Source organism: Dipodomys spectabilis, unplaced genomic scaffold (genome assembly GCF_019054845.1).
Source record: "Dipodomys spectabilis isolate Male_0828 unplaced genomic scaffold, ASM1905484v1 ptg000051l, whole genome shotgun sequence".
Taxonomy (NCBI): Eukaryota; Metazoa; Chordata; class Mammalia; order Rodentia; family Heteromyidae; genus Dipodomys; species Dipodomys spectabilis.
The window spans coordinates 17861746-17883994 of record NW_024870728.1 but is presented as its reverse complement, the minus strand read 5'-3'; the positions used below and the strand labels follow the sequence as shown (position 1 = coordinate 17883994).

General features: G+C 34.5%; 1 protein-coding gene and 1 non-coding gene across 2 annotated transcripts in view; one reads left to right on the top strand and one right to left on the bottom strand.

The window, feature by feature from the left end:
• Erbb4 (erb-b2 receptor tyrosine kinase 4) overlaps nucleotides 1-22249 on the bottom strand; it is a 1009337-nt gene that overhangs the window by 338448 nt on the left and 648640 nt on the right. The gene's annotated exons all lie outside the window — the stretch shown is intronic.
• On the top strand, nucleotides 18695-18798 carry LOC122107607. Its single transcript, XR_006147390.1, has one exon. It is a non-coding gene; the product is annotated as a small nucleolar RNA U13 (small nucleolar RNA).

The following is a 22249-nucleotide window of genomic DNA, read 5'->3' as shown; positions in this document are numbered from 1 at the left end:
CAAATTGTTCATACTGGAGAAACACAGTATCCATCTCCAACTTCCTACTGAAAGATTTTCAAATAGAAGCATAGTGTATTATACTGAAAAATAATCTCATCAAATCCTTTTCTGCACCAATATTAATCTGCCACGGCTGTTGACATTTGTTTCTTAGAAATATTATGTTGAAGGGCTTGGCCTATACTTGGAAAAGGGATTTAGAAAAGAGAATAATAATTTAAACATGATGTTACATGTTAAAATTTCAAATTAAGATATACTCCAAATCAATCTCGATGATACTTTTATCACCAGAAATTCAAAACCCAGCATCTGCTAGCGATTCTAGTTGGGAGAAGCTAAGTATGTTTAGCTATCAATGTTGGAGGGTTTTTGTTTTTTTTTCTGAAAGCAGACTTGTTTCCTTCTAGCTTTAACCCTTATTCTACCATCACATTTCAAAACTTCACAATCAGAGACTATGTTTTCATGTACATTACAAGAGCATTTTAATGCACATTTGATCTTATATTTTATTTTCACTACCTTGGCTATATAGTTTTAGAAAATAATTGTATAACTTAAATTATACTTTTTTAAAGGTTTTTGTTTATAAAAGCTTCAAACACTAGGGCAGTATATTCTTTTTGAGGATATACTTGTTTAGTTTTAACTCTGGAATGATTAACTTTCTGTGGGATAGATTCTGACCCATAAATACTTTTATATACACACACACACACACACACACACACACACACACACACACACACACGTGGGTTTCAGTTTAACCTGTTTATTTGTAAACAGGGTGTTTTGGTCAGGTGCCTTTTCTATCACTCTCCTTCCTCCCACTTAGACTTTTCTTCACCAGTTGAGATAAATTTCCTAGTTCCATTTTCATGTCTGCACATTGAGTCTAATGACTATACTTGTCCAGCATGCCCTTGTGCACTCATCCCCTCCCCTGCCTTTGGTGACCCCACCACTGACCAAGATATATTTTCCAGTATTCATTTTGTTAAGCTGGCCATTAATTGTCCAAAGAAGTTACAACATGGAAACACATTTTAATATGTCCCATACTTTAGACATCTTGATTGAGCATGTATGTGATTATATATAACCCTGTGTGGTTTTGTACCTATGTTTATATATTAGGTCTAATTTCTACATATAAGACAAAACATGTGCCCTTTGACTTTTCAACCAGGCTTCTCTCAGTGTGAATTTTTACAGATCCACCTATTTCCCTGCAAACAACATGCTATTATTCTTGACTGATGATTATATATATATATAATACATATGTATTATAATAAATTATATGTAATGGTTTAGGGAAGATGGGCTATTTCTATAAGCTGACTATTATGAATAGTGCTGCATATGCATGGATTTGCATGTGTCCTTATTCCAACCTGACTTACATTCTTTTAGATAAATGTCCAAGTATAGTATAAGCTAAGTCATAGGCAGTTTCATTTGTAATTGTTTTGAGTACCTTCTTTATTGACTTTCATAATGGTCACGCTCATTTATAATTCTATTAACAGTGTATTAGGGTTCCTTTTTTTCTCACATCATCACTGGCATTTACAGATTTTGCTAATTTTTTATAAGGTTTTAATTGTGAAAATACTGTACAGAGGGGTTACAGTTACATGGGCAAGGTAATGAGTACATTTCTTATCAAGCATTGTTGTCTCCTCCTTTGTTTTTCCCTTACCATCCCTTCCCTCCCACTTCCACAGCTACACCCCGCACCCCACGCCTAACTTGTAAAGTTCGTTGTTCAACAGTATCTTGTACATCTCACTGTTACAATGGGTCAACCTGTATCCCTATTTAAACATTTTGTTTTTTCCCTTTCCCTCCCCAAATTATACTGACATCAAAAACAGTGAAAATGGGGCTTATACAGTGGGGAAGGAACATACAAACCAACAAAAAAAAAATCACATGGTACCTTATAAATACATTAGAAACAATAGCAAGAAAGAAAAAAGCCATTTGTGTCCCTATCTTGGGGTTCATCATCTTAACATCATCTTATCTGGTCATATGTACATAGCTTTTGATCTTTTCTGCTTGTCCCAGACATACATTAGTTATTGCAAATAAGGGAAACCATGGGACCTATGTGAAGTAAGCCAGGCCCACAGATTTTTGTTAATTTTGATAATAGCCATCCACACTAGAGTACAATGGAAGCTCAGTGTTGCTTTGATTTGTATATACTTTACGCCCAAGAAAACTGTTTCTTTATGTATTTATTGGCCATTGTACTTCTACTGAGAAGTGTAAGATAGTTTTTATAGACACAAATTATGATTTACTTGATGGGAGAGCTGTCTTATGTTCGTCCAACTGTTAACAATGGAGGTTTGATTGTACCTTTAGATAAGTAAAGGGTAAGGGTTGGGGAAATCTTAGCAAGATTTTATATGAAAAATGCCATAAATGTTTGTGTGTGTGTGTGTGTGTATAAATATATCGAGAGATATCTACATTTGATAGTACAAAATAACAGCAGTTTACCCATATTTTTATTAAACATTTATCAGAAGTAATCACCTGTTTTGAACTTCAAGTTTCAGTTCCATCAGCATGGAATAAAGTAACTAACAATTAAAATTTAAGACTAAGAAAAAAGACAATTTTTGTTCTTAAGGACAAAAGAGAAAACCAACACAAATTTAATTGGTGTCCCAAAAGAAAGAAAAACAATGTTTGTAGGAATACAGAGACTCCAATCCTGTTGAATAAGTCAATGAGCCCAATGTAATTTTATTCCATTGTATTTAGTTCTACTGTAGAGAGTGTATCAGAGTAAATTAAGAAAGACACAAAAAGATGCTTTGTCATTTAATCAATTGGTAGCAAATAAACTCTTCTGAGTTTTCTTATGATATTCCTTAAAAATATTTCTAACTAGCTTGCAAAACAGAACTGCCTCTTTTTAATAAATGCTGTGGCTAAATGCAGTAAGATATATTAGATATGACATTCTGTAAAATAAAACTATCATTTCATTACAGAAAATTCCATTACATACTTTAATATGTTTGTGCTGAAATATTTCTGAGGAAATTAATGCATGCAAGTCAAGTAAAAGATGTATTGAATCTTTTGGTAGTTTGAGACAAGTTGTAATCAGCATTGCTTAAACTTAACTTACATTTAGCCTATTATTCTTAACTGAAGTATACTTATATTAAGCTTTATGAGGTTGAGAAAGATTCTCTATCAAATATTTTTCAGTAGTGTCAAATCCTGGGCTATTGTTAGTGAATACTTTTTCATTGGATTTGATGCCTAATGATATGATGCAAATGACATAGTATCTCCTTTTTATATTGAAATACAACCAGTAACATACAAAATTATAATACATAGAATGTTTGATATTTGTTAGTCGCATTTAGACATTTTCACTGTTATCCACAAACCTATTTTGATCTAGAATGAACATGTACTAGGGACTTTTCTACCAACATTAGAAATCTACTTCTCTTCTTGTTCCTACTATAGTTATATTTGGCTTATATAAAAATATAAATGAAAGTTATTTATTTTATGAACATTCTGTAGCTCATCATAACAAGTTCTATGTTTCATTGTCAAGAAATATTTCTCTTTTGTTCAAAGCTGTATCTTAATTTCTGGTATAAGGTAATGTACAAGGAGAAGTGTAGGAAATACTACTTCATTAAGACTCTCTCTCTCTCTCTCTCCCTCTCTCTATTTATCAGGCGAGGCCCTGAGTTCAAGACCCATAATCGGCAACAAACAACAACAAAAAAAGAAAAACAAATATATGTCTATATATTCATATATAATTTTATGTTTAGAATTCTTATAAGCTGAAAAGGAAATACTTTTTATTATATACAAATGTATAGAAGTGATAAAGCATAAAATTATTACAAATCCTATGTTTGATATCTGTATGTAATAATTCCGCATTTTTACTATTACATACAAATCTGTTTTATGCAACAAATACAGCTATTGGTTTCCAAGTAAATAATCATTGTAAGCTATTTGAGTCAGAAAAAGCTTTCTCCACCCTGCACAAATTACATAGCTTATGTTATACAAAAGACTAAAACATTTTAACGTTAAACTCTAAATCTACCTCATATTCTTTCTTAAGGTATAAAGAAAGTTGTAAATTGACAACATGGCATTTGAAAGAGACCACACATTCCTTGTAGCTTAGCATTCTAGTGCTCAAATTTTAAGGCAGTTGACCACTTTCTTTGATTTCCATTTATTTTAGTCAGATAAAGAAAAAAATATATACCTGTGCTACTTTAGTAACATTTTTATATTTTAATTTTTCAAATTTTATTTACTTGAGTGAATTTGAGGATGAGTGATCATGAAGAGAATAATTGATATTTTGCAAGTTATTCTCTCAAAAGGAAATGTAGTTTGATATGAAGTCATATACAATACAATTTAATTGTGCAGTAGCACCCTTACTGAATACATAGATTCTTGAAGCCTCCTTAGATTTTCAAAGTTGTTGTGACCTCATACATAGTTTGTAACTGCTATATAAACAGGTTCAAATAGCACTTTTTTTTCAAAATTAAAGATTATAAATGTAGGTAACCATATAATACTTTAGTCTCTATAATTGATTGGTGTACATCTGAAATCCAAGCATTTGATTAACTGAGGCAGGATAGCAAATTCAAGCCCAGCCAATGTTACATAGAAAACTCCAATCTCAAAATTCAACCAAACAACCCCAAAATTCTAAGTATTATAGTACACACTAAAATTCCAACTACTTGTAAGACAGACATGGGATTTTAGTCCAAATATAGCCATATGAAACCTTATGAAAAGCAAACTAAAACAAAAAAAAAAGCTGGGTGGGTGACTCAAATGGCAGACTGCCTATCTAGCAAATGAGATATTCTTAGTTCAAACTCTAGGAGCATCAAAAAAGGTGCAGTATTTTGTCTTTATTTATTTTTCAGATTCTCATGATTTTGCCTAGATCCTTCCTTGGACCAAGTCTTTTCTACCTATGTCTTTTTCATGGCTAGTATTATAGGTATATATGATCATAACCAATTTATTGACTGATAGGAGGACATTGTATTTATTATTTATTTATTTATTTTTTTATTTTTATTATAGTTTATGTCTAGGAAGGCCTTGAACCACAATCATTCTGATTTCCCAATCCCAAAAACTTAGGATTACAGGTGTGTCCCACCATTGTCTCCTAAGTGTAAACATGAATCTACCATCTATAATAACATAGAAAAATCTAGTAAGAAGGAATAAAATACTTGACATCAATCCCTGACTATATATTACATCTTGGTTTGTATGAATGAATCTATAATCTTATTTTTAGAATTATAATAATAAAGGTTAAGTAAATATTAACCTTATTGGAATCACCTAATAACAGTAGGCACATCTAAATAACATTTATATTTCTGAGCCAAAGAGCACTAAAATTTTAAAATGCAAAGTGGGTTTGGCTCCATCAGGAGAAAGCCTGCCTAGCCAATAAAAAAAAGACCTAAGTGTCACCAAAATCTCCAAAATATTCAAAAGCCCATTTTGAAGGTGAAGCTCCAGTTAGCAGTTACCACACTTTCTGATGCAAAGCACTGTATCTTTCTCACTGCCATCACCTTGAACCACACAAGTCTTTTGGCAGATAATGAAACAAAAGTAATATAGATCACATCATCCACCTGTGATACTTCATATATCATCTCTGCAGTGGACTTGGGCCAGAGACTCCTGCATCTTTTCCAAACCCAGACTTTTCAGCTGGGAGTACAATGAATTGCTGCTACCCCCCTGGGTCTGCCCTCAAGGTTCATTATTAATAAGCAGAGACTCTAAAGGCTAATGAGGACCGGGTGCTTGAGGAGACAATGGCTCATTCATCATCAATCAAGCTTTGAAGTTTTTATACAGATGATTTAAGAAGAGTTGAAGTGTGCAAAATTGAAATGTCACATTTGTGTTGGGAGGGGGTGAGGGTGATAATGTAAATGAGTGATGTAACCTTCTATCTTTCAGTTTGATGATCAGTGTCAAAAGCACATGGATGCGAATACCAAATGTTGGGATGTAACAGTGGGCAAAGCTTTCTTTTTTCTTTCTTTTTCTTTCTTTCTTTCTTTCTTTCTTTCTTTCTTTCTTTCTTTCTTTCTTTCTTTCATGAGAACAAGGTAATTTCAGGACCACTAGCTAGAAATCAACTTAAGATAGAAAATAATACCAAAAGCACCTGGATTTCAATTAAAAAGAGCTCAGGAATGCCTGACACAAAATGCCAACTTATTAATAACGTATCTCCAGGTCCCCTCTGCTTCTTAGCTTTTATTGATTCAGATTGAGTCCCTGCTCCCTGGTGGGTCTACTGTGAACAGCTATTCTTAAATAGTATCAGTCTCTTCCCCCTAGAGATCTTGATCATCTCAATCATCATCTGACATAAAACAAATGGTACTTTAATTTTTTTTTGACACTTTGGGATAGTTGTTTAACCTTTCCTTTCTGGAGTTCCTTCAAAAATAAAAAATCATGATAGACATCCTATGTGTATCTAGCTCCAAAGAAAGCGTGAAGAATACTGTGGAAGTGGAAATGTTTTTCATGATTAGGAGGACAATGATGTGACTAACATTTCTAAACACCAAATAACAACATGTCAATGATATGACTAATAGTGGCATCATACATCACACTAAATATTGAATGGTTTTTTTGCTACATTCTTTTTATTATGACAAAACATACACACATAACAGTATTTGCCATTGTAACCATTTTTATCACACTCAGATTGTTGTGTAACCATCACCAGCCTACACCTCCAGAAATTTCTCATATAAACAAACTGAAACTGTTCCTACTAGACCTGGCTCATATATTAAATACATCTATTGTGAGGTCAATGAATTAATTATTCCTATCCACAAAATAACTAGTGATTGATGGTAAACACTGATATTCTCTAAAAATAATAATACAGATAAGTTATAGATAAATTGGCAGATAGCTAGCTGGTTAGATCATTCCTTCATGATTAGGACTTTGAAGAACAAAGACAATGCCCAAGGACATTAAACAAATTTCAACATATACGTTTAAATTGTTAAGATATGTGGTTTACCCACCATTTTGAGATTTGATTTTTTTCAAGCCTAGCATTGGGAACTCCAAGTAGTTATTGATTGTATTATATTTGCATTTGATAATTATTTAAATAGTTGTTCACTGACTGAAATAAGATTTATGTTTTCAGAGCTTCATTAATATCTCAGCATTCACTATTAGAGTAGGAATAGACAGACTGTACACACTTTTTAAAGTTGCGAAGTAATAGTGGCTAATGGGAGACAATTTACAGCTTGTTATATTGGTTCTAAATAAATCTTACATTTTCTGGATACTCATGAAGCACAGATCTGTAAATCTGTGACATGATCAAAATGAAAACTTTTTTCTTATCTAAACTTCTCATTAAAATACAATACACATACATGTATGTGTATGTACCATAGGCAATGACCTAATAACAGAATATTTCTCCACCTCAGCACCTTCTTCTTTCACTTCACACCTTGTCAAAACCTTTATTCTGATATCGAGCAAGATACTTTTACTTCTCTAGATTCTATACATAGATGCATACCCTACATTTTGTGCTTGAACTCTGAGCCTGGGCTCTGTCCCTGCTCTCTTCAGCTCAAGGCGAGCGCTCTGCCGCTTGAGCCACAGCGCCACTTCTGGTTTCCTAGTGGTTTATTGGAGATAAGAGTCTCATGGACATCATGGACTTTTCTGCCCAGGCTGTCTTTGAACCGCAATCTTAGCCTCCTGAGTAGCTAGGATTACAGGCGTGAGCCACCTGCACCCAGCTGACTCCTATTACCCAACATATGTTTGTGAAATTCATGTGCAATGGCCATTGCTGTGTGATCTCCTGTAATATTTTCTCAGTTCTGCATACTCCAGTCATTTGCATGTACTATAAATAGTGCTGTCTGGTTGTCCTTTGGTTAACAGCATATACAACTATGTTGTGTGCATAACTGTAAGAATTGTTGAGACATATATTAAGTTTACAAAGCCAATTTATGAGATATAGTTTCATAGTTATTATCTGAGAAACTAAGTTTCATCTTAATTGTGCTGAAATTTTTATAGTTTATTTTGGTTTTATCCTTTATATTTTATAGTAGTCTTCCTGGTTGGTAAGCACTGCTATTGTTGTAATTTGCATTTGCCTAGTAACTAATGTAGCTGAGCCCCTTAAATACTATATTTGAAACACAGTTTGTGTGCGTGTATGTGTGTATATGTGCATGTGTTGGTACTAGGCTTAAATTTGAAGGCCTAGGTGCTGCCCTTAGCTTTATTCTCAAGGCTGGTGCTCTGCCACTTGAGAAAAAACTAAATTTCTTGCCTAGTCTGACAGTGAACTGTGATTCTCATTATCTCAACCTCCTGAGTGGCTAAGATTACAGATGTGAGCTATCATCACCTAGTTTGAAGTAGAATTCTTAACAGGAAGAGCTATATTTCTGTTCTTTTGGAAGTAGGTCTGACTGTGTATAAAACAATTACAGAAAAACTATTTAAAACCTGATATCTATTGAAGTTAGTATTATTAAACAATGGAGTACAACTCTGCCTCATATGTAATAAATAACTTAAGTTTTTGATAGATCTGATAGTGTTCTGAAAATGACACTTTAAAATTTCTAAGAAATGAAACTATATTGAACCTAATAAAGGAAAAATGTTGAAGTAAAGATGAAAATAATTTCTTTAGGTAAAAAGAGGAATGACCAGAACTGGATGAAAATGAGAAAAAATTAAAAATGTGATACCTTGCTGATATTTAAGTACAAAACTCAAATATTTCTATTTTCTTATCCACCAGAAAGCCCTATGCCAGAAACAATCTTCTTAAATAAGTGCTCAAAGCTTCTAGAACATGTAATTGCTTCTGTAGAACAAAGCAACAGAGTTCACTGTTTTCATTGCCAAAGGAGGAGTCACGTTTGTGGCCAGAAGTGATTTGTCCCTTTTATTTACAAGCTTTAATACAATCAGCCTGGGATACAGGGCAAGGTCACGTTCAAATATCTCACCGACAACATTTGTTTGTGGAGTTTTAATAACTACTTTCACAACCTGTGATTTCTTCTCTGCTTCTTTAGAATATTTCAAAAATGTCTGAGCTTTCCCTGATGACAGCAATACTAAATATCATTGCTATGTATGCTTGTTGCTGACAAGTTAAAACTTGCAAATTAAAGATAAAGCAGGAGAGAGAATGGTTTAATCATACAAATGATGATTTGATTCTCAAATATATCAAGATTGTAAAAGGATATATAAAATAAAATTAAAAATAAAAGTATTAGAATCGGGAGCCTAGATGTTGCAGATAAACTGACTGTGATGTTAAAGAGAATAAAGATGACAATTTTTTAAAAAATAAGAGATTAAACCAGCCATAAATAACATTATAAAGAAATTGATTTTAGAGTAATTTTGAACCTCACATCTAGCAGGATCATTTTAAATAACTTTAAATGAAGTTTTAATCTGGAGAAAAGCAGGAATGAATGAATGAAAGAATGAACGGAGTAGTTATTATTGTATTGAGTACTGGTTTTCACAATAGGAGATATCAGGTAACTAGCAAAATAGAACAAGAAATAGCTTTAGGCTTGGCATACATTCTCAAGTTGATATCCATTTCATATAGTGAAGTGAATAGAGCTTAAGCTCTGTGTGCGTCACAAATGCATGTATTTGGGTTACTATTTCCTGCAGCTACCACCAAAGTACAACGTCCCCCTTGCTATAAAGTTTTTATTTTTATTCTTTGTATATTTTTAATCATCTTTAAGTAGTTAGACAAAGGAGCTGCCATTTAACAAGTAGTTTATGAATACAGTACATCTTGATCAGTGTCACTCCTTGTCAACATTCTCATCAATCTCTCCCCACCCGACCCTTTTCTTTGCTTTACTTTTTTTTTCTTTCTTTCTTTTTTTTTTTTTTAGTCGGTCGTGGAACTTGAACTCTGGACTTGGGTGCTGTCCCTGCGCTCTTCAGCTCAAGGCCAGCACTCTACCGCTTGAGCCACAGCGCCACTTCCTCCGGTTTTCTGGTAGTTAATTGGAGATAAGAGTCTTATGGACTTTCCTGCCCGACTGGTGTTGAACCATGATCCTCAGATCTCAACCTCCTGAGTAGCTAGGATTACAGGCGTGAGCCACCAGCACCAGGCTTCCTTGTTTTTCTTAACTTTATTACAGAACTTGTCTTTCCTTATTCCCAGTCTATGATCCTCAAAGCTATTTTCCAACTTACGCAATTACAGATATTTCTGACTTGTTTATTAACTTCTAACCCTGTCCAGTACTCATCATTATTACTTTATTGTTGTTGTTATTGCCTTTTTTCACTCAAAATTATGTTTTGGGAATCATTCAAGCATTAGTAGTTCAGTCATGTTTGTTTGTTTTTTACTATCTTTATCCTATTTCATTTGCTGCATTTACAATGTGATTGCAGGAAAGTTTAGGTTACTTTTCTATCATCTCTGTGATAATGCAGCCAGGTCCAAATGGCTCATGCCTGTAATTCTAGCTACACAAGAAGCTGATATCTAAGGATTAGGGTTTGAAGCCAGCTTGGGTAGGAAAGTCTGTGAGACTCTCATCTCCAATTAACCACCAAAGAGCCACAAGTAGAGCTGAGAGTCAAGTGGAAGAGTGCTAGTCTTGAGCAAAAAAGCTCACAAACAGCACCATGGCCCTGATTTCAAGACCTAGAATTGGCAAAAAAAAAAAAGTAATAATGCTATTTTTAACTAGTAGTTATTTGTTTCATTACAGTGAGAATAATAGATAAGGTATTTAAAATAATACCCAATATTTACTAACTGTTGAAAAAGTGTATAGTTCAAAACAGGTTAATTCATACATCTTTGGAGACAACTTTATCAAAGAGTCATTGCTGCAAAACACAGATGACTGCTACTCTTGCTCTGACTAATCCTGTATACCTACTTGAATTCATCTTTTCCAGTCTTATTTATTTATTTATTTAGTCATTTCTGTATCCACATTCTGTGACTGCATTGCATGCTGCTGTAGTGCCCTGTGTCCAGTCCAGGTTGGTGCATAGTTCTCAGGCCATTACACTTCAGCTACAAACATCCTGGTGACCTTTGCTCCTCTGTCTTTGCCACTGTCATTGGACTACAAGAAATATAAGGGCCAGTTGGGTGCTGGTGGCTCACACCTGTAATCCTAGCTACTCAGAAGGCTGAGTTCTGAGGATGGTGGTTCAAAGCCAGCCAGGGTGGGAAAATCAGTCAGTCACACTCTTATCTCCAATAAACCACCAGAAAACCAGAAGTGGTGCTGTGGCTCAAATGGTAGAGCACTAGCCTTGAGCTGAAGAGCTGAGGGACAGCGCCCAGGTCTAGAGTTCAAGGTCATAGAATGTAGTGGCAATCCTCTATTCTGTTGTTTACATTCATTAAGGTTTTTTGGTCAAGTCAGTAAAGGGGCAAGGAAGAAGAGATGTATATTATGTATTATGTATTCCTGTTGAATGAAGAGTAGATATGCCTGGTGTTGTATTTATGCAGCGGTGATTAGGTTTAGTTATATGTTTAAGCTATTTGAATTAAAAAAGACTCATGACAATCTCTGTCTCAGCTCTTTCCATGATTCCCAGCACTATCACTTTTCCCCTTTCAAAAAATATTTTCATAATGTGACCTCTGAGGTCATAGAGGAGTAAGCATTCTAGAGAACTGTAATTTCAACTCAACTTAATTGTAGACCTGGAATTGACTTTAGAACTATTTTTTATTCCCCTTATTAGAAGAAGGAAAGATTGAGAAATAGAAAGAAGGGAAATGTACATGCAGAAGTAAAGCACTCTCTGTCTTTTGTAATGGACTTCTAAGTATAATTAAGAACTCACAGCAATTTCCCTGAAGTCCTTTTAGAAACTATTTTATGGAGTTGAAAGGTAAAATTATGCTTTTAAGGGATTGTTTCTACATGAAAAAAAAAATCCTGCAGTAAAATCTTGGCAGGGCGAGATATCTGGACTGCTCCCAAACTCGTGCTTGAAGGTAACATTCCTTTTGCTTCTGTCAAAGTAGGAACAGAGGAAAATGCAGCAGAACAATAAAATTCAAGAGCCTGTCCTACTTAAGAAAAAGCCCTGTGTTTAGTAAAAAGTCTTGAGTGTTAAAAAAAAAAAAAGAGAAAAGGGAAAGTAATTTTTAATACTTTCAAGTACTGTGGGAACTCTAGACCTAGACTTTGGATCTTTCCCCTAATGAATACGATAAAAGGATTTTTAAATGAGCATATCCTAAGTCATAAGCCTAAGAAGATTCAGCCCCGTAAACTCTGTAACTGAATTTCTAAAAATAATAAAATGGGTAGGTTAACTTCTACTGGCCAAATCTGCATTCACCTTTTGTTCTCCTCTATTGATTGCGGTGGAGTAATTAATACAGAGAATGGAAGAGTAAAGGATTTGAATTAAAGAACTCAAATAGGTGAATGTTGATTTTAGTGTTAAGGTTAATATTCTAGCCCCTTAAAAGATAAATGTGGTATAAAGCATATACAACAGAAGAAAAAGGAATCCAAAATTAAAATATATGTGCTGACAGCTTTGTCAGAATATGTTTTTGTTAAGACAAACTTGTAAGAATTAACTGAAATGCAATCGATTCAAGGGAGAACTCCAATAGTGTAATTCCTTAGAAAGGCAAAAATCAACGTACAGCAAAATAAAACACCAGGAAGTAGGTACTCAAAAAGGGAGGGGGTGAAGAAAGGGGCAGATAAATGAAGAAGAGAAAAGAAGGGAAAAAATGCACACAAGAATCCAATGTATATCCCACAAAATGAAGAAGAGCAAGAGGGTGGGGGGGGGCGGAGGGATGGATGAGAATGTTGGAAGGGGTGGCATTGATCAATATATGTTGTATTCATAAACTGCTTTGTTAAATGCTGTAAGGTCCATTCCTGGAAGGCGAACAGACCTAGCCCAGTACCTGCGTTACCTAGGCAACTGGGACACCTGGAAGAGGTCACATCCGCATCCGCATCTGCTGAGGTCACATCTTAACCTGATGTGGCCACACCTTTCTTCCACCTGATCCCACTTCCCTTTACCTGGATACACCCTTCCCCGCCCCCTACCCTATATAAGGCCTAATCCGGGGCCAGATGCTCCTTTTTTTCTTTTGCCAGCCACATGGAGTGCCAACCTTGCCTGGTCCCAGCAGGTCTACTGAATAAACCTACCCCCTTACCTGAATACCACGTGCCTGGTGCAGTTCTTACTCGGCTACCTCTTTTTAAAAACCTAACAAATGCCAACTCCTTTGTATAACTCTTTCGAAGTAATAATTAAAAGAAAAAGGGATTGTGAAAAACTTCAGGTAGCCTCTTGAGAACATCTGTTTTAATGCACACTCCCTTTCCTCAACAAAGATAAAGATATCCATCATTAGATATGCCCATCCAACAACTTTTATTTAAGATGGCAGAAAAAAATAAGTAATACTACTTAAGAAATTTAGCTATTTTATTAATTTTATAATTCACTTTTATAAATGTCCTGACACATTTCAGTTTTATCTTTCAATGTAGTTTTTAAGTAAAATTTTCTCACACAATAAAAGACAGAAGATGTTTCAGTAATTTTGTGAAACTATTTAGGGGATTAAATAAGAAATTTTAGTGTGACTTTATTAAAGAGAATTGTAAGCTGAGTGTGGTGGAATATGCTTGCAATATCAGCTCCTTAGGAGGTAGAGGCCACAGAATCTGAAGTTCACAACTAGTTTGGACAAAGTTAAAAGACCTTGTCTCAAACATGAAATTGATAAAAACAAAAAAAGGGGGGGGGGAGGCAAAGATGTAGCTCCAGTGGTAGAGCCTTGCCTAGCAGAGGTAATGCCCTGAGTTCCACCCATAAGACCACACACACAAAAATAAATTACTACAAAGATTATCTTGTTATACATTCGTAGTCTATGGCTAATTTAGTTTTGTAGACATGTGTTTAGAGGGTATATTTGAGAGGCTTTTACAGTAAAAATTAAGCTCCGGTGATTATCCCTGCTTCAAGCTATTTACCTTGAATTTCAATAAAAGGAAACAAGATTAGCATAAAATTTGAAATGCAAATTAAATGTATATTGGGGTACTAGTAAGGAGTACCAGCACTGCCCTAAGTTCTACTCTCCCCATTCTTACTTATATGTCGTGCCTTCAAATTAAACACAAAGTATCATTTACCAAAATGCTCTCAAATTCTGAAAATCGTTCCTAGCAATTGTCTAACTGGCTCTGGTCCTCTGTTTTCATTTTGCTTCAGAGCTCATAACAATTAGGAGCCAACATCTGGCACATTTTGTTCCAAACTGACGGCTAAACATAAGCATTCTAAAAGTGTATGCATACAGAGATCAAGAAAACAGTGATAATTTTCTACCTTAAAAAATACCCTTTTGAGGAAGAAATATTTTTAAAGTGTTTTCTTTGCGATCACTTAATATTTTATTTTCTCTGGAGCTTCAAGAGTTATAATCTAAATTGCAGCCGAAGGAAACTTCAGCTAGCTGATAGGCACCTAGCTATTTCCATGCTTCAAAGCCTTCAGAACCATCTGCTTGTTGGCAGGTGTAATTAATTAGCTAAGTGGAAAAGACGGTGCTTTTAGAGTGAATAGGAGGAGTGGAGGGAAAACTCTGTGAAAGCCCAATCCTAGGCAGGCCCATCGGCTGGGTGCCTCTGGGCACATTTCCGATGCTGAAAACTCATTGAATTTAATGGTTCTTAATTTCACAAGATTTCTAATTACAGCTAGGATAATAAGATGTGATCCAGAAGTTGAAAAAAAAGTTGGCACATGTTCAGGGAAAATCCTCCCCCACAATGTAGACATCCTAAAGTGTGGAAGTTCATTTATTTGTATAGTTCATCCACTTACTCATGCAACTTTGTGAATAAGCAATTTCAACTTTGGTTGGCTGACAGGTGGCAAGTGCATATTAATAATAGGAAACTGTATCATGTTAAGTAAATCTTAATCAACATCATCTCAGGATAGTCAAGGAAAAGTTCATCTTCAACATTTATCTTTCCTCCTTTAATTGATTAGAAAGGACTACTACATTCTTAGAACATAAATGGGAAAGAATATAACATAAAAATTATTTTTAAAAAACTTCTGAAAATTTTATCTCCATTAAGTTATATCATTATATTATTGCCTACACTCAGAAGATAATGAGTTCCACATACCCCAACTGATGAAAGTAAAGTTCTGTCATACACGCAACTAGTTCCTGGTGCTTGGCACTCAATGGGTTAAGTATAGTGAGTGAGAAGAGCAAAGATTGTGAGCATCTGAAAATAGCTGTTATAACTGAAAAGATGAGGGGTTGCTTCTTTGGAAGAGTATTATCAAGAGGTTATGTAAACTCGATTTTGTAAAGAGGGCACAGGAATCTATGATTGATAGGTAAACAACTCATGAGTTTTATACATACTCTATACAAAGCACAGTATGTCTATTGTCCTATGATGACATCCTGTGTATTAAATAATTAAATCTGTGAATATTACAATAATGATGAAGACCTTAAGTCAAATGACCAGATTGAAGCTGGGAACCAGTGGGTCATGTCTATAATCCTAGCTACTCAAGAGCATGAGATCTGAGGAATGTGGTTCAAATTCAACCAGGGCAGTAAAGTCCATAAGATTCTTATTTCCAATTAACCATCAGAAAACCAGAAGTGAAGCTGTAGTATAGTGTAATGTAGTGTAGAGCACTAGCCTTGAGTGAAAAAGCTCAGGGACAATGCCAATACCATGACTTCAAAGCCCAGTTCTGGAACGACAATAAAAAATTAAAACTAAAATTAAAAAAAAAAAAAACAAAAGGAAAAGATTGAGATGGGCTCTCCTACTCTCATGCTCTATCATCTCATCTTCTTCTCATCCAACCTCTGATAGACAATGGAAAAGGAAAACAAGGAAATCGATAACTGAGAGAGTTAAAAAGCATGAAGCCTCTACAGCAATACCAAATTGAAGACCAGAAGGCAATGTATCCTCATCTATTTCCTCTCTATATGGATTGTGATCATTGTTTTCTGCAACCAAGGGCACAGGGAACACCTGTTCTGGATGACTGGAAGGGGTGCTGCTGACAATATGGCCTCAGGAGATCTCACTCTCACCATGGAGTTCATGTGTGAATTTTAAGTAGACTTTCCTGTCCCCTGGAAGATAGAATCCATTAAGTGGCATTCCTGTTAGCATGCTCATATTTATAGACTAACTTCATAACTGAAAGAAAACTAAGGGCTAAAAGACTGGAAAGTTAAATTATAATTAGAAAAAGAGACTAAAGTAGAACCAAGTTGCAGTTGAGAATGGTCTTCTTGCTCACTATAAGTAGATGATGCCTATAACCCTATCTCCTCAGGAACCAATTATCTGGAGGACCTTAGTTTTAGGCTAACACAGTCAGAAAGGTCTGAAAATCTCCATCTCTAAAATAAATAATTAAAAGCCAGGATAGAGGTATGGTTCATGTGGTACAATGCTAGCAAACATGAGGCCTTAAGGTCAAATACAAGTACTGCCCACTAGTATCCCCCAAGGAAATTTCCATTTGGGGAATATGGTTTGTTGTGGTCTTTGAATCAATTCTTCATTCCAAATATTGCATATTTCTTTTACTTAAGAACAAAAGTTGGAAGCATTTAAAAGGATTCTCACTAACTTTTCCATACTTTGAGCTACAATTTGGTTTATGATCCTTAAAGTCATTTTTTGTTTCTCTTGACTTTTTTTTTCTTTTTGTCTGTCATGGGGCTTGAGCTCAGGGACTGGGCCGTTTCCCTGAGCCTTTTTGCTTATGGCATTGAGGGTACATGGATAGTGAAATACATTTGCTACAAATGAATTAACTGAACTATAAAAAACCCTATGGAGAGCTCAAATAGTTATAATTCTTCCAAAAGACTAAGTCAAAGCCTAACAAAGTAAGTAACAGGAAATGGGTACTTGCCAAAAGGGGTGGGTGGGACCAAGGAGAGAGGAGTTGAAGAAGGACTAAATGAAGGGAGGAAGGGAGAGAATGCAAATATAAATTCATTATCTGTACCACAGAACTGAAAAATTTAAGGGAAGGGGTGGGTCAAAGCAGGTTGGAGATGTTGCTGTGCTGATATAGCTCAAGATGCATTGTTTATACAAACATTTTTTGTTAAATGGCAAAATATTCACTATATAACCTAAAAATTAAGAAGTGTGAGGTGAGTTGGGGTGGGTGGGTGGAATGTTGGATGGGTGACCCTGATCAAGATGCCCTTTATTCATAAATTGCTTTGCTGAATGGCAAAGTACAACTACTTAAGATAATAAAAATATTCAAAAAAGTTTTTCTTATACTTTGCCAATTACATTGATTTGTTTTTAGTTTTATCAAGAGATGTGTTAGTCTCATATCCAAACTATGTCATCACTAATCTAAAAAACTGTGCTGTGTCTCCTTGTCCCCAAATTAATTTACCACAGTCTGTCAGAGAAATCTTACCAAATTTGAAATGTAATTGTTCTTTCAAAATAAATAACAATACAGAGCAAGTCTTTAAAATGATGACACAGGCATAAAAGTGATTTGGAAATAGATACTTCAAAATGTATCTACTATTATCTTCAGATAATTTAGAAGAAAGAAAATATATATATTAAGGATAGCATCCTATAAAAAAGAAAAACCAAAGAACACATGAATGATTTGTAACAATAAAATATATACCAAAAAAATCTTTAATGGAAATAATATTTATAAGATAAACTGTTTCAGAGAGTGGAAAAAAATGGGAAACCAAAATTAGGAAAATAAATAAATAAATAATGTTACATCTGGGATTCTCAACATTTAGCAGTTCCAGAATAAGCAAAGCCTCTATCAGGAAAGAAATTATTAAAGCATTAGGCAAATATTTTTTGTTAGCCTAAGGAAAAGAAAAAAAGAAGTAGAAATACTAAACTAACACAAAACACTAAATACTCAAGGTTCTAGTATCTAGGTATACTGTAAAATTCTATTTACGAAAATGTTTCCATACAAGGAGACATAGAGGCTAAAGAGACAATGGAGCGCTTAGGAGGGAGTTGGGATCACCATGTATTTACACTTCTCACCAGGGACACTCTAGAGTGTTCAAAGGGGCACTTCAAATAGTGAGCAAAATGATTTCCAACTTAGCATTGGAAATCTTGCCAAACCATCAGCCAAAATCAACCGATTGTAAGTAGTACGGAGGAAGACATTTTCAGATAATTTTTGTTTTACCAATTTGCCATTTTCTTTTCCTTCCTTCTCTCTTCCAATTCCTCCCCTTTCCCTCCCTCTTCTATTCTCCCCTTCTCTCTCTCTCTTTCTTTCTTTCTCTCTCTCTCTCCCTCCCTCCCTCCCTCTCTCCCTTCCTTCCTTCCTTCCTTCTTTCCTTCCTTTCCTTTTTTCCTTCCTTCCTTTCCTTCTTTCTGTCTTTCTTTCCTTTGATTGGGTCAGGACACTATGCTGGAAATTCTTGAGAATAGCCTTCAAGAAGATGAAGGATCAGATCCTTTTCCAGTTCATAAGTGTGATGATTGGGTTCTCATGTATTTGCGTGACAGTGCCTCCCTCTAAACCTTGTTACAACATGGGCTTGTAACCCATCTGATGTGAAAAAAAAAGAAGTATCAAAGCAATATAGAAGACATCGGACCCTGGAACCAGCTCAGGAAGTCAGTAAAAAGAAGTGCAAGCTGCAAAAACATAGGAAACCTATACAGACTGGTGACATAGAGCTGAATGTACAAAGAGAATATCCCCAAGGAGAAAAGGGGTACGAGGCTCTGAAGAATCTGGCAAAAATTAGGCTATCATAAGTCAAATATTTTTTAAAAAATGGAATCATCCAAAATAAGTTAAAAAATTGCACAATACAAATATGATTGCAGATTCTAGTCCCTACCGAGTCATTCATAGTCTTTAATAATCAATGTTTAGATAAAATTTTGTGTCTTAATCTGAAATGGTGCAGAACAAAATTTTCAAGATGGTTGACATTATGTTCCATAAGCAATGTCTGAAAATCATAGAGCTTGAACTAACCATATGGAAGATAGATTCAGAGACATATCAGTTAGAATCAGGAGAATAGCTTAATGGATTATGAATCAAGCATCATGGGAAAATGCTTGTTTTTAAACATGAAATGTGTTATTTGGCTTGAAAGTACAAAGAGATAAAACAGCTGAGGAAATAGAGCAGTGACCTGTATAATGGACTTCTCTGTAGCCAAGTCAATACAGGTGATTCTTGAGTTGCAGTGCTGTGTGACTTTGCAGCTTCTGAAATAATAAATCATGAACGGTCACAATAAGAAGTCCAACAGAGACTAGTTCTATGGCACATTCTCTGATTATTTGGTCTGTCACAGGAAGGATGTAATACACCTCTTCTATAGATTACTTTTGCTTTAAAGTACTTCTGTGTGTTTCACTGAAATATCCCATTTATCTTTGTACTCAGCATTTTTCTTTCTATATTGCTTGTGAATTTCTATATCCTTTCATTTTAATACTATATTGCTGCACTATCCGCAAACTGTAAAATCCAATATCTATACAATTTAACTGATATATTTCAAAGCAATACAAATGAGAAGTATGGGAAATTTAACAAATGTCTAGCCCTAATGAACTAATTATTTAAATGTGGCACATGATTATGTTGGGTCTTCTAGACCTATTATGAATATGTTCCATATAATTTTGAAATGTGAATAAAAATTCATGAGCAGAAAAATTGCAAAAACAAGTATAAACAGGAATACAATTCAAATGTATTTCAAATCCTAAACATATATATAGATAGATATATATATCTATATATATGAAACAATATGCATTACTTGTCACTCAGAAGCTATTGGTCAAATTATGAGCTTCACTTTCCTCATTTGAGAATGCTTCACAGTAGAAAAAATGAGACCATATATATGAGTACCTCACAATTACATTTAGAGTGAGATATATATATGTATTTTCTCATTAAGCATGTAATATATAATATGTAACATGATTGTATTGTATACAATTTATTCACAATGCTGAAGTAAAAAAAAAATAAAATTAGTCTGGTGTGAGTGGCTCATGCCTGTAACACTAGCTACTCAGGAAACTAAGTTCTGAGGATCATGGTTCAAATCCAGCTCAGACAGGAAATTCCATAAGATTATGATCTCCAATTAACCACCAGAAAATCAAAAATGGCACTGTGGCTCAAATGGTAGCATGCTAGCCTTGAGCTTAATTGCTCAGGGACATTGCCCAGGTCCAGAATTCAAGCTGCACAACCCACCAAAAAAATTAAAATTAAATATTAAAAATTACAGGTGGAAATAGTAGAATAGAGAATTACTGACTTTTTAAGCATCTTAAAAATACATTTTAAATTGTAAGGCAATCAGGAGACTTATCAAACAAAAACCCTTTTGTAGTAGTTAAAATAGAGACAAGAAAAAAAAGGAAAGAATAAAATAATCAGGATACAAAATATAGTCTTGATAATGATCTTACTCCTTTGAACCAATGAAGACAAGATATAAACATTTTAGTGAAACAGATCAGAAGCAACCAAAGGGAGAAATAGAAACACAGAAGAAAAAGACTGCTGTCATTACCTCAAATTAGCTACAGATCCACTCATTGGTTAGTCACAGCTTTTCAAGTGGAGGTTTTTACGCTGATGTAACCATCAAGAATCAGTCTGGACATTTCTCAATAATGTACCTATATCACTGTAAGTATGGAGATGATTTGAAGTCCACAGCCCATTCTTCAGTTACTGGGGCATAGGGGGGATTTAAACAACTATATATTTCTACACATGGACACATTATTACAAACTGTGATGAACACACCACAGATTGTGTGGCCACACATCTGATTTGCAGGGACAAATGCAATTGTTTGTCCCAGAGTAATTATAAATAATGCTTTCCCTGTCAATGGGCCTCAAGTATTAATAAATTGTATGATAACTTACTAAAAAATAAGGATTTATGACAGCATTATACAAGTTGGAATCATTACACGAGTTAAGTACAAGATGAATGTTAAAGTCAAAGTTAAATGAATGAAAGGGGAAAGGTGGAGGAGGGGAGAATTTGGTCAAGAACTCATGGTCTCCACCACAGAATTAAGAAAAGTGAAGGAAGAGGTGGGTGGAAGGGAGTGAGAAGATGAATGGTGATGTTGAAGAAGAAGCATTGTATTCATATACTTCTTTGGTAAATGGTACCACCTGTCTACAAGGACTTAAAGATTTTAAAAAGAACTTTAAAAATTTTAAGGCAATGTAAATTCTGGCAAAGAAAGTGACTTCTAAAGCTAATACTTCAATCAAATAGAACAATAGCAGTGTCAGAATTTGATGTGAAGTATAGTAGGTTAAGAGAAAAGTGCTCAACCAGGGGCCATTGGATATTCCTTGTATTCTTAGTTATTCGGAAGGCTAAAATTTAGGACTGTGATTCAAAGCTGACAAATACAGACTTTTATCTTCAGCTGATCAGCAGAAAGCTGAAACTGAAGGTGTGACTCAATTGGGATAGCACGAACTGTGAGAAAAATATGTGTGTGTGTAGTATTAAGAATTATTTAAGATATTTTTTAAATCCCTACTGTATTTTTCATAAACTAACTTTAATAGAGAAAGAAAAGTGCTTGACTTTCTTAAGGTATTATGCCTTTGTGTTTGCCAAAAAAAAAAATGTTCATTACTTCTGCTGAAGAGAGTAAGGCACAAACTACCTATCAAATTTGTAGAGATTGTAAAAAGTGTGAAGAAGTAATATAAAAAAAGGATTTATTTTTCTCCTTAAGAATTTCAGCCCTTCAAAGATTGTATTTTCAAAACATTCCATGGTTATGACAAATTCTACCAAAAATATTTAGTACATTGCTAACCTCACACAGCTAACTTTTGTTTATGATATATAATTATGTTTGATATGTAACTCTATCTAACTTTTCACAAATTATCCAGCTGTTACATTGTGACATATTATGTGTTACATATGTGTTATTCATGAATAAACATTGATAAACATTAAAACTTTAAAAAT